We start from the raw sequence: 12,101 nt of genomic DNA on the forward strand, positions 1-12,101 counted from the left end.
TACTGTAACCTAGTATTGTGTAGGTTACCTACTTGCAAAGTGCAAAGCTTATAGAACTGGACATTGGATTGAATATACACTATACCTGGACATATTGTCGTCGTAGCTCCTTGACCCTCTCACTGTTCCTCTCAAAGGGAACAGTGTAGAGCTGCTTCATCCGCACTCTGTGTTTGGACAATGTCCGCGTAATGGTTGTGAGGCTGATTCTATCGATATTGTCAAATATCTCATGGTCCGCCACAATTCTAGTTTGAATTTCACGCAGTTTTATTGCATTATTTGCAGTAACCATTTCTACAATGGCAAGCTCCTGATCATTACTGAGGAGCTTTCCTCTTCCCCCAGAGGGTGGAAGACGTTGCATTCTTTAGAAAGACAAAAAATTCAACATATGCATTACTGTATGACCATATTGACATGTCAAGTGAGAATAGAAACAATCCATGTAAAATGCAATACTTACCTGTTGGTTTGTTGAAAGATGCGTATAATGGAGGCAACCGTTGACCGCCTCAAATTGGGCTGCACTCTTTCACCAGCCTCTCTTAGTGAAAGACCATGGTTGATTACATGGTCAATGATAGTGGCACGAATTTCATCACTGACTACTGTTCTTGCAGCCCTTGGAATGCCACCACCACGCATTCTTACACCTCTACCTTGCCCTCTCCTTGGGCCTGCTCTTCTCCCTGGGCCCCTTGCTCTTACTCACTGAAAAAAAGGGACTGGCCATCTCTTGGATTTATGTAAGCATCTTGCATGTATTTAACACAATTGCCTCATGTTTTAAAGATAAATGTAACTATATAGTGTAAAAACTACATGATATGCAGAAAGGGTGTATTAAAATGTTCATATCATGTTCAGGTGAAGTAAGTCAATAAGATAGCAACGTTAAATCTCGTGAAACCACGCGTGATTTCATCTCGCGGGCTTTGGATCGTGGTTTAAAAAATGCATCCATCTCAGTCAAGTCGAGCAGCCAACTCTACGTTTTTTGGTATGTCTTGATTTTTTGAATTAATATTTACCATATTTCAGCCAAATGTAGTTAAACGTCTAGAGTGCCGCCATGTAACATGCTAAAAAAGAGCCGTTAGCTTATTTGCTGTTTTATCTGTTGTCAAAGAATTGGCGCTTTTTCATTTGAATTTGTCTTTGGCACAAGAGCCGTAATATCACATTAAACCTAATTACGAGGCACTCACAACATAATTTGGTTTTCTGTGTGAATAGATTTGCCAACTGACTCTTCAGTTACATTGTGTATTTACTGCACCGTGGTGTTAGTGAGATTTTGGACATTGAACAGCTTTAGCTAATATCATCAGCGGCATTATGCTAGCTTACATCCCTACCCCTCCTGCCCTCACCTGCTGTCCTTTTGTTTTTGTTTTTTTTTTTGCTGCACATTGAGAGATTACCTCTATTCTGCATTTCACCAGGAGTCAGCTGATGGATTGTGGGTTCAAGGTGTTATGGTAAGAAAGTATATTCTATTTTCGCTTAAGGTTTCTGTAACTTAATTATAATAGGTTTTTTATAATTATTAGGTGCATGCATACTCAAATAGACCACCCTATTAATACAACTGAGAAATCCAAAATCTGCCATAGGTTTAACCTGTATGTATTGTCAGAAAGGTGATTACTGGACTCACATTAATGCACACTTGAACTAAAATGAGGTTGTAACTTGTGGGTTCTTGGGTTACAAATCAGAAACAAACATCTTTGGATTTTTTTAATCCCATAAGATCTGGAAACACAGTTTTTATTCAACAAAACATTACTGATTAACCAAGCACAGTGCCTGCTGTTATTTCAAAATAATTATATGTCATTTTAGATGAAATGCAGCATTCCAGTGCATCCCAACCTTGCCTTTACAGTCAAGGTTTCTGACGGAGCTGAGTTTCTCTCTGACAGTCTGCTGAAAGTGTTTGGGGGAACAGGGCACAAAGCTAAAGGATGTAGCTGCCATGATGACAGTAAGAACTTTAAAATTCTTTAACTACAAAGTGTATATGTATTGCATTAGGTCAGTAAAAGATTTTTATGCTGCATCCATTGAAACAGTCAACTATTACCCGTGAGTACTGATTCCACCGAAAGGATGCCATAATTTTCGTTATGCATTTACTGGCCCACTGAGAAAAATTTATCTTTTTAAAAAAATAAATGTTCTGGAAACTATATATCCATAAAGTTGATGTCAAACAGGAACTTTTGATATTTCTTTGTAGATGCTGGTGTTGCATGTTGACTGGTTTAAGTTTTGGTCTGGGATCATTTTCTTCTGTGCTACTGAAAAGTTCACAAATCTCTGTTTTCTTTGTTATAATACTTTAGGATGACATTAATGCTCAAAGGGAGTCTCATCAAAGTGCTCCACATCTGTGTGAAAGACAATTGCAACATCTTGGTGCAGGAGTTCATGGTGAGTGTTTTATGAGTAGATTGTGGCTTTGCAACATTTAAAAATGCATTTAGTTATCCACTTGATCCTCATTGGACTGGTTAGGACCAGTAGTCCTCTTTAATAATTTGAAGTTCACATGAGGCCTGGTAGCGAACTCGGCCGCCCCCCCTTGAGGCCCCACCCCCTTATATTAGGGGTCACATCAGTGTGAAAAAACTTTAAATTTGTCATTCTAGTGAACAAAGGAAAATCCCACCAATATTTACATTAGCTTTTGTTTGGAAAAAAAAAAAGACCAACAGCTAACCAAATTGTGGGGCTGAAAGTCTAAATTCTAACATCTTCTGAGTGACATAACCTGGATTTCTGATGGGCCGGTGTCTTTCTAACAAAAACTAATGTAAAGCATTTGAAATTATTATGTTTTTCACTCTGTCTTAGAAACTCTGTTAGACCATGAATGGCAGCATGGCAGGCCACTCTTTGGCTATAGCTATTTACTATGTTGCTTGCATTGGTTTAAATTACTCTAACATTAGAACTGGTAGATTCAAAAGAGATGAGTTTAAAAAGGAATCTTAAAGAAATGTTTTGTGTTTAACCAGGACTTGACTGAGGCCACTGCACAGATTGAGAAAACCACAATGAACATCTGTCTCCAGAGGATGCACCAGGCAATGACTTTTCTGATGTTGGCATCATCATCGAGGGTATAGTAGTTCTTCAAGATCTGGATAACGTGACCTTTGCAGTAGCCATGCTGTTTGGACCTTTTTTATTCCTTCAATATGAGTTACCCATCACAACTCTGCTACACTTTTGAGGTGATTCAAACGGTGGTAATGGAGTTGGATGCAACTCAGCTCTCAAGAAAAACTCACAACTAAGACAAAACTGCTCCTGCAAGGAAAGCTCACTGTTATGCATGCAAGCTGATCAGCTCTAGGTGAGAGGACATTTAAATCTCACACTTGTTCTGCTGCATTTTTGAAGCTCAATTCCAGGAACAGATCGCAGGGTTCATTTTTATATACTCTGCAACTGCCATGAGGACGAGCCGTTTTTCTTGTTGTTGTTTGTTCTTCCTTTTGCTCTGTACAGCATTTTGGCAGCATTTTTAAATTTCTCTTTGTATTTTTTCTTTCTTTTACTAGTGAAGAGATGTAGCATGAACAGTTATGCAGTCTAAATATCCCATATGGGTCGTGTGAAATGGTATTTTCAGTTTCATTCAGTTGAAGTAAAGAACGTTGAATATTTCTAAGTGTGCTGTTTTGAACCAAGATGTCACAGTATGATCAGTGCTGTAATTTTTGACAGTCACTGTATCAATGTTATTTTTGCATCTCTTGAATAAAGGTTTTGACCTGCAAGTGCTAATTTCTTTAGTTATTGGGGTAAAATGGGTAATGTTAATAGGAAGGTGTTTGCCAATTCAGTAACCTAATTTAATGTTAATGGAAACTAACATTACCTCAAATTGTTTAGTTATAATTGTTGTTTAACTGAATCTTGACGTCAGAGGCCTTAAATAGAATGTTTTGATTTGTTCTTTCCCAACATTTTTCAAAAGAAACAGTCTAATTTCTTTGCTGTGATTGATTCCAGAGAACACGGAAGAACTGACATTATTTAACTGTTGATTTATATAGATTCAGTAGTGGAGTAATGTCAGTTTAATTCTTTACCTACTGTCAATGCAGTGAAATTAGACATTTTGTTTTGAAAGGTTACTGGTGGATGCCAGCAACCATCTTGGAAGAGAACAATATAATCTGTTATAAGGCCTCCATTTGAAAATTGTGTATTTGATACTAGAATATAATAGCAAAATGTAATTTGAAGATAACATGTAGCATTTAAGTGACCAAGTAGTATTGGGTAAAAGTTATTGAATGGTGTTGGGATAAAGTGAGAAAATTGTGAAGGATTAAAATATTTCAAGAGCTCAAATTACTTCATCAAAACATGTTTAAGTCACATTTTATCAACACAAATTGCACAGATTTATTGAACATGAATAAATTGTGTTAATTTAACTCAATTGTTTAAGTTGCTGCCAAAGCAAAACATCTGTGTGCAACAAATGTCCACCATTGAATTAAGTAAATCCAACAACATATTTTTTTCAGTGCTCTTCCTCGACCAGACATTACAGTGTTTGTCTTTTTTTTGTTTCCAAAAACATCACTCCTCAAGGTCTTGCCTTATAAACCCCACTGAGTCTAAGCCAGAATGGAAGAAGCTGTGGTTGGCCCAATTTACCCAACATAAATAAGCTGTGTCTCAATTATTCAGTTGTTTGTTTATTATCAGCTGAGATATATTTTTGATATTGATATTGTTTTTGTACTGATATCATTGCAGAATCAGAGGTTTTTATACTGTATCTAAGGTTTGGAATATTGTTTTTGCTATTGTGGGATGTTGTGTGTTAACATTCGTAGATACTACAAAAACAGTCCATAATTTTGTTGGGAGGTATAGCTTGTCTGTTAAGAAAATGTAAGCATTGTGGAAATGTGTTCACTGACTGCATATTGGGTGAACACGACATGAAATGTGTGAATGGTATGGCCACAACAGACCGATGCTGTGCTAATTGTGTTTAGAGTTTTGCAAATGTGACAACTGTTTGGACAAACGCTTGTTAGCGACTGAAAAAAACTGTAATACAGGTAAGCTGTGTGTGCGGAGTACAATGGAGGGAGCAGAAAGAGTGAGAAGTAGAGGAGGCCGAGGAAGAGGACGTGGAGGTGAAGAAGTAGGATGAAGAGGATGACAAGGACAAGGAGGAGCAAGAGGAAGACGAGGAGGGGGGAGAGGAAGATGAGGAGGGGGGAGAGGAAGGGTAGGAAGAGTAAGAAATAGAATTGCTGATGACAATAGTGGACCATGTAATCAACCATGTAATCAACCGTGGAATGACCCTGAGGGTAGCTGGCCAACGGGTCCAGCCTAACTCGAGCCGCTACACTGTAGCAAGTACCATAAGGACATCTTGAAATGAGAATCGGTTAGTACAGTCACTTCGCACAAAGATTTGTAGCACTGCCATATGCCAATGAGAAACACACCAATACCATTGATGTAAAAATACTGAAATTGTTACTTTACAGAATTGCTAGATGACCAGATGCTGGGGGCAGAGGAAGCATGTTCACTGCAGACCAAGTAACCCATATAGTCATTATGGCGATTGCAAATAATCCTATACTTGGAAATGAACACTTGTGTTTGTTTTGATGTGTTTCAAGTACACCAGTACTTGACGTTTGGATCCCTCTATGCTTATGGATCTATGACAGAAGTATGAGCTCAAACTGACATAGCCTACCTTGTGCACAGAGAAAGCAAAAGCCAGATGTGTTTTGTATTCATACCATCAGTGTGCAGTTGGCGCATTGTGTGCTTAGTAGATGATGGCTTGTGTGTACTGTTTGATACGGAAACACCATTTTTACGAAGGTGTGAAGAGTTAATCTAGCTGTGTTTGCTTTTGCAAGAGAACTACAATGTTTTGATTATTGGGTGACAGGTTTTCTTATTTGTGTGAAGAGTTTTGCAAAATTAGCCAATAGTTACAAAAAATGTGCTTAGGCATTCAGAAAAAACTGTAATAGAATATAATTTTATATTTATATTTCAATATCACAGTAATCTTCCAATTTAGAACTACAAGTTAAAAAAAACTAACATAAATAAAATACACTTCAGCTAATTACTTAAAAAAATAATTTATTTTCCCAAACCACGCAGAGCCGCACTAAAAGGACTAAAGAGCCGCAGGTTGCTGACCCCTGCACTAACCTATTCAGCTGCTTGTGAATGCAAATATCTAATCAGCCAATCACATGCCAGAAAAAAAAAAGGGTGATTTAAGTGACTTTGAAGGCAGCATTGCTGTTGGTGACAGATGGGCTGTTTTACGTTTTTCAGACACTCCTGATCTTCTCAAATTTTCTCAGGAATTTACAGAGAACAGTCCAAACTGAAAAGCGAAATAAACATTTCCCTGGGTAAAAATTCCTTGTTGATTGCAGAAGTCAGAGGGGCGTGGCCATGCTGAAGGCAAGAGGAATTCTAAGCCAGTTTCTCAACCCAGCCCATCTGATATCAGTAACCACAACACATTCAAAGTCAATTAAAAGTCGCCTTTCTTGCCCGTTCCGATGCTCGCTTTCAACTTTGAAATGAGACCACTTGGACAACAGTAATGATAAATAATTGCAAATAGAGCACGTTTACAGAATTTAATGTCATTTTTATAGAGCACCTCTTATTTTAAGAAAAGATGGGCGAGACGATTTTTGAAACTAACTGCAAATTAAGCACACAATATTTAATATCTGTATTTTACCATTTTGATAAGACATATTTCAGTACTCCAAAACACTTTTATTAGACTGCCAACATGCTTACAAGTAGTAAATCCAGGTTAGTGGATCATAATTAAACATAACTCTGTGGCAAACGCAGAGTTCAGCAGGCCATCAAGGAAGAAGTGACGTGCATTTCTGCAGTGTAAAGATTCACAAATGATTTTCTCCTTAATCTACAGTCACACAAAGCGCCAGGAAAATCTTTGGTGATGTTCTCAGATGATTCTGACGCTTATCACCCAGTTCCTCGTGATGTCCTCCACACCATCAACCCTCTGTCCTCCTCACAGTTTCTTCCTCAGCTTGCCTTTATGGCCACCCCTTCCAAAACCTGACTTTTTAACTTATCCGAGCCACTTTTTGTTCTTGGAGCGGAGCTTCCTCATCCCCCCGCCCTGCAGGAACTGGTGCTTCTGCTTTTTCTTGCGCTGCTTCATGATCTGATCCTTTGTTTTCAGCTCCGAGCGTGCTTTGTGGTCACCAGAGCTCTGTACGTTTGGACCTCGTCGGCCACGGCCACGACCTGGGAGAGGCACGACACAACAAAGAGGTTGGAGGTTATAGCTCGCAAGGCTGGAAGAGGGACTTGAAGTATTTACCTTTAGAGTTGAGTTAAAACATGGTGGCTGATGTTCTATATTTAACAGGCAGACATGTTTGTGCTATTCATTTTGATGCCTTCCTACCTCTTGCTGGCTTCCTGCCTCCTCCGCCTGTTTCTCCATCTGATCCAGATCCTGTATCATCAATCTTGTATTTTTTCCTTCACTCCTCATAACTGACATGTCAGAGCGTTCTCACTCCCGAGGCGTAACATGTCGACGTTTTGTCACGTCCCGCGGCGTTCCTGAGGAACGCGAAAGGAGACCTTCGGCGTTCTTATGGTACGCGGCGGGTTATGGCTGGGATCCAGTGCAATGACGCTTCCGCGGTAATAGATGTTCCAGCCCTGTATTCCAGCCCTAAACCTAACCTTATCCCTAGCCCTGACCATAACCTTATTCCTGACCTTAACTAGGACTTTAATGAAGTTAAATAGTGTGTTTCTAAGCGATTTGAATAAAAAGAGCGAACATGTGTAGATTCAGTCCAGACGGTTCTCATATTTCCTCTTTTTTCCGAGGTCGTCATTTAGGAACGTGGTGGGTAGCCGAAAACGTAATATGGTGACGATTTGTCACCTAGCGTAAAATGTTACGCTTTGGGAGTGAGAACGGGTTGGACATTCGGGACATGGCTGAAAACTTCAACATTGAGGTAAAAACAACGGCGGGGTATAGTCCCTGGAGCAACGGACTACTGGAGAGACATAACATGACACTTACAGAAATCCTCCTGAAGGTAAAAAAGGAACGAGGATGTGACTGGCACACTGCGCTAGACTGGGCCCTTATGGCCAAAAACAGTATGCTTAATGTACATGGTTATAGTCCACATCAACTTGTGTTTGGCCAAAACCCCAACCTTCCTTCTGTGTTGATGGATAAGCCACCTGCCTTAGAGGGCACAACTGTAAGTGCAAGAGTAGCTGAACATATCTCAGCATTACATGCTTCCAGAAAAGCATTTACTGAGGCAGAGTGTTCAGAAAGGATCAGGAGAGCACTACGCAAACAACTTAGGCCTACAGATGACAAATATGAGGCAGGAGATAAAGTATACTACAAACGAGTCGACTGTACAGAGTGGAAGGGTCCAGGTGTAGTTATTGGGCAGGATGGAACTGTTGTATTTGTAAGACATGGGGGGACTCTTGTAAGAGTACACCAGTCAAGATTGACTAAAGTGGATTCACGGACTGGAGATAAACAAATATCACACAGTACTACTGATGATGACAACAAAGACGCAGTTGAAAATGATGACACTGACACACCCGATGGGGAACAGAGTATTAGTGAGGAAGAAGACATCACTATTGACAGAGAAACTAACACTACAGAAAACATGTCTGTCACACACACTACAGAAAACATGTCTGTCACACAAACTGCAAATGAGCCCTCTACACCCACTGATCATGTCTCTGCAAATGTAAAGTTAAGATCAGGACAGCTGATTGCTTTTACCAACAGAGACAACGGTGTTCAACACACAGCCAGAGTGCTAGGCAGAGCGGGAAAAGCAAAAGGGCAATACAAAAACTGGTACAATGTGCAATATCTTGAGCATGATGGTAGTGAAGGTGAAAAGAAAGCTGTAGACATGTCACTTGTTGATGGTCTTTGCACTGAAGCTGAAAACAGAGATGCAGATGTACTCATAACAAGAGATATTACCTTTGATTCTGCTAAGCAGCAGGAGATTGAGAGCTGGCAAAGTAATGGTGTGTTTGATGAAGTGAAAGACCTGGGTCAAAAATGTGTGTCTACTAGATGGGTCTGTACACTCAAAGAAACTACTAATGGTGTTGTCCCAAAGGCTCGACTTGTGGCACGGGGGTTTGAAGAGGTAAATACTAAAGAACTACAGAAAGACTCTCCAACATGTGCGTCTGAGTCCCTCAGACTGGTGCTAGCTGTGATATGTCAAAACAAGTGGAGAGTAAATTCAATGGACATTAAATCTGCCTTCTTGCAGGGAATGCAACTGTCAAGAGACATCTATCTTCGTCCCCCACCTGAAGCTGGCAAGGACAATGTTCTATGGAAACTGAAAAAGTGTGTTTATGGACTTGCAGATGCTTCACTTTATTGGTACAATAAGGTCAAAGACATTATGCTCAAAACTGGTGGTAAAATATCACAGGTTGATCCTGCAGTGTTCTATTGGCAGAATGAACAATCTGAGGTTACAGGAGTGCTTGCATGTCACGTTGATGATTTCCTTTGGGCTGGTTCAAGTCACTTTGCAACTCATATCATTCCTGTACTGAAATCTACCTTCCTTGTGGGCCGTGAAGAACATGACAGCTTTTCTTATGTTGGTATGGACATTTGTACAGTTAATGATGTAATAGAGGTGCATCAACAACTTTACATTGACAACCTACAACCGGTTCAGTTACAAGCAGCACGGGCTGTACAGAGGGAGGCTTCCTTAAGTGAAACAGAACGTGAGCAACTCAGGTCAAAAATAGGACAGATTTTGTGGGTTGCCAAACAAACAAGGCCTGATGTTATGTTTGACACATGTAGCCTTGGATCTAATATCAAAGATGCAACTGTACAGTCTATTCATGAAGTGAACAAAGTTATCCGTAAACTTAAGGCAGAGAAAGTGACTCTTAAGTTTCAGCACTTGGGTAACAGTGAGGATCTGGCATTGGTTGTTTTCAGTGATGCTTCATTTGGCAACCTTCCTGATGGCGGTACTCAAGGAGGGGCATTAATCGTCCTTATGGGTAAAGGAGGAAAGTTTTGTCCTCTCTTCTGGCAGTCTAAAAAAATCAGGCGCGTGGTCAGAAGTACACTGGCAGGAGAAACTCTTGCCATGTCAGATGGAATAGACAGTGCTGTCTTCCTGGCAACACTTTTTTCTGAGCTTACAACTGGTAACACTGGTCTAAACGCTCTTCCTTTGATCTGTGTAACTGATAATCATTCCTTGTTTGATGCACTCAAGTCTACTAAGCAGGTTACAGAGAAGAGACTGAGGCTAGAAATGAGCAGCATTAAAGAGCTCATACAAGCCAAGAAAATCAGACAGGTTTGTTGGTCAGATTCAAAATCTCAACTTGCTGATTGTCTGACAAAAAAGGGAGTTTCACCTTTAACCCTTCTAAAGGCGCTAGATGAAGGACTCTGGATACTGTAATCCTTTGTCTACAAAGTTGTCTTTGCATTCAAATGTACCATTGTTTATTGTGTGCAATGATAGTATGCTTTAAGTAAAGCAAAGCACTTTTGAAATGTTTTTTTTGTTTATATAAATATATACATATATGTATACAAATGTTTACAGGGGTGTGTATACAAATGTTTACTGGGGTGTGTTTATACTCTTATTTTATTTTTTTAAGAAAGAGGGAGATTGTTAACTTGTTATTTTCTGTTTTATCGCGAGAGTACGGTTGCCCGCGAAGTGTTGTTGTTGTGGTCCGTATGTAAAATGGCGGAAGGAATAAAAGCGCTGTGAATGAGAGTACAACGTCGTGTCTTTTGAGTTAACACTATCGTTGTTTATATTTACTGCGGGAAGAAACGGTTTTTATAAGGAAAAACACTAGAAAGCACTCAGTCCCCCTCCCAACTCCCCCAGCCTTTCCTATTGGTGAAAAAATATACCATGTGGACCAATCAAAAAATGATAGGGCAACATAGCATTTAGTTGTTTACGAAGGCGGGCAGGTGTATACATATAGTTTGAGTCTGACGGCTCTTTGTTTGCTTCTCATCTGTAAACTCTGCATACTCTCTCATGTGATTCAGTTTGTTTTGAAAAGTCTCAACAGGATCTTGAGCTTTATTGTGAAAGGTTTACGTGGAAAACAAACAAGCGTACAGCGGAACCACGCGATGGTTTTACCGTCATTGTTGCTAACGAAAACACGTCAAAACAGGCACTTGCCCGCCCATAGTGTGGTTATATTAAATATAAGAGAAAGAGAGAACTTTAAGAAATTAATATAGCCACTAAGGTGACCGTCAAAACGATGAAAAATACTGCTGTAAACAGTTTATTTTACGACATCACGAAACAAACGATAGCGTAATAGGAAACGTTAGACATTTTTATATCGTCATTTGATATATATATCGTTATATCGAACAGCCCTAACATACACTCTTATATTTGTACATATATTTATTCTTATAATTCTCAGATTTACCCATTCGTATATTTTGCTTGTTCTTATGTTATTGTATTTTGCACACCTCTGTTGCACACACATAAGAATTTCGCTCACATGTGCTGTACCAGTGTACCTGCACATGTTATGTGATACGGGAAATCTCCAATTTTTTTTTATTTTGTTTTTTTTGAGATTAAATAATATACCATTGTAAAGACGACACAAGAGTTCCAGAGGCTCTTCTGGGAGCCAGAGTCGACCAGAAAACGTTTCCCCGAGCTTGAGTCCTCTATGAAGAGCAGCCTTTCCTTATCGGCAGCGGTCACAGCCGCTACAGAGCGCTGGCAGGCTTGTTTCCCTGGGCCTTAAAACTGCAAAGGCGGCACGGTGCTGTCACGCTGATGGTAAAAACACAGGCCTTTAACACAGTGCCGCTGTGCCACTTTATTTTTTAACAAAACACTACGCTTTATGTATAAAGAACTGCCTATTCTACTACTTATTGAAGAAAAAGAATCCACAAAAGATTATTTTTACTTTCTTTTATTTGTTCCAGATAA

The 12,101-nt window shown here is 39.6% G+C and overlaps 1 long non-coding RNA gene across 3 annotated transcripts; it reads left to right on the plus strand.

The window, feature by feature from the left end:
• Window positions 1-713: 713 nt before the first annotated feature.
• Window positions 714-3,797, plus strand: LOC146562072 (uncharacterized). Of its 3 annotated transcripts, none has more exons than XR_014894604.1 (5): window positions 714-749; window positions 871-1,484; window positions 1,852-1,993; window positions 2,355-2,442; window positions 3,030-3,797. It is a non-coding gene; the product is annotated as an uncharacterized LOC146562072 (long non-coding RNA). The 3 variants fall into 3 exon arrangements; XR_014894605.1 differs by having other exon boundaries at window positions 722-1,003; window positions 1,449-1,484; XR_014894603.1 differs by having other exon boundaries at window positions 722-1,484.
• The last annotated feature ends 8,304 nt before the right edge of the window (window positions 3,798-12,101 follow it).

This window comes from Mchenga conophoros, linkage group LG12 (genome assembly GCF_057382185.1).
Source record: "Mchenga conophoros isolate Kocher_MC1m ecotype Shallow Benthic linkage group LG12, M_conophoros_male_GT1.1, whole genome shotgun sequence".
NCBI lineage: Eukaryota > Metazoa > Chordata > Actinopteri > Cichliformes > Cichlidae > Mchenga > Mchenga conophoros.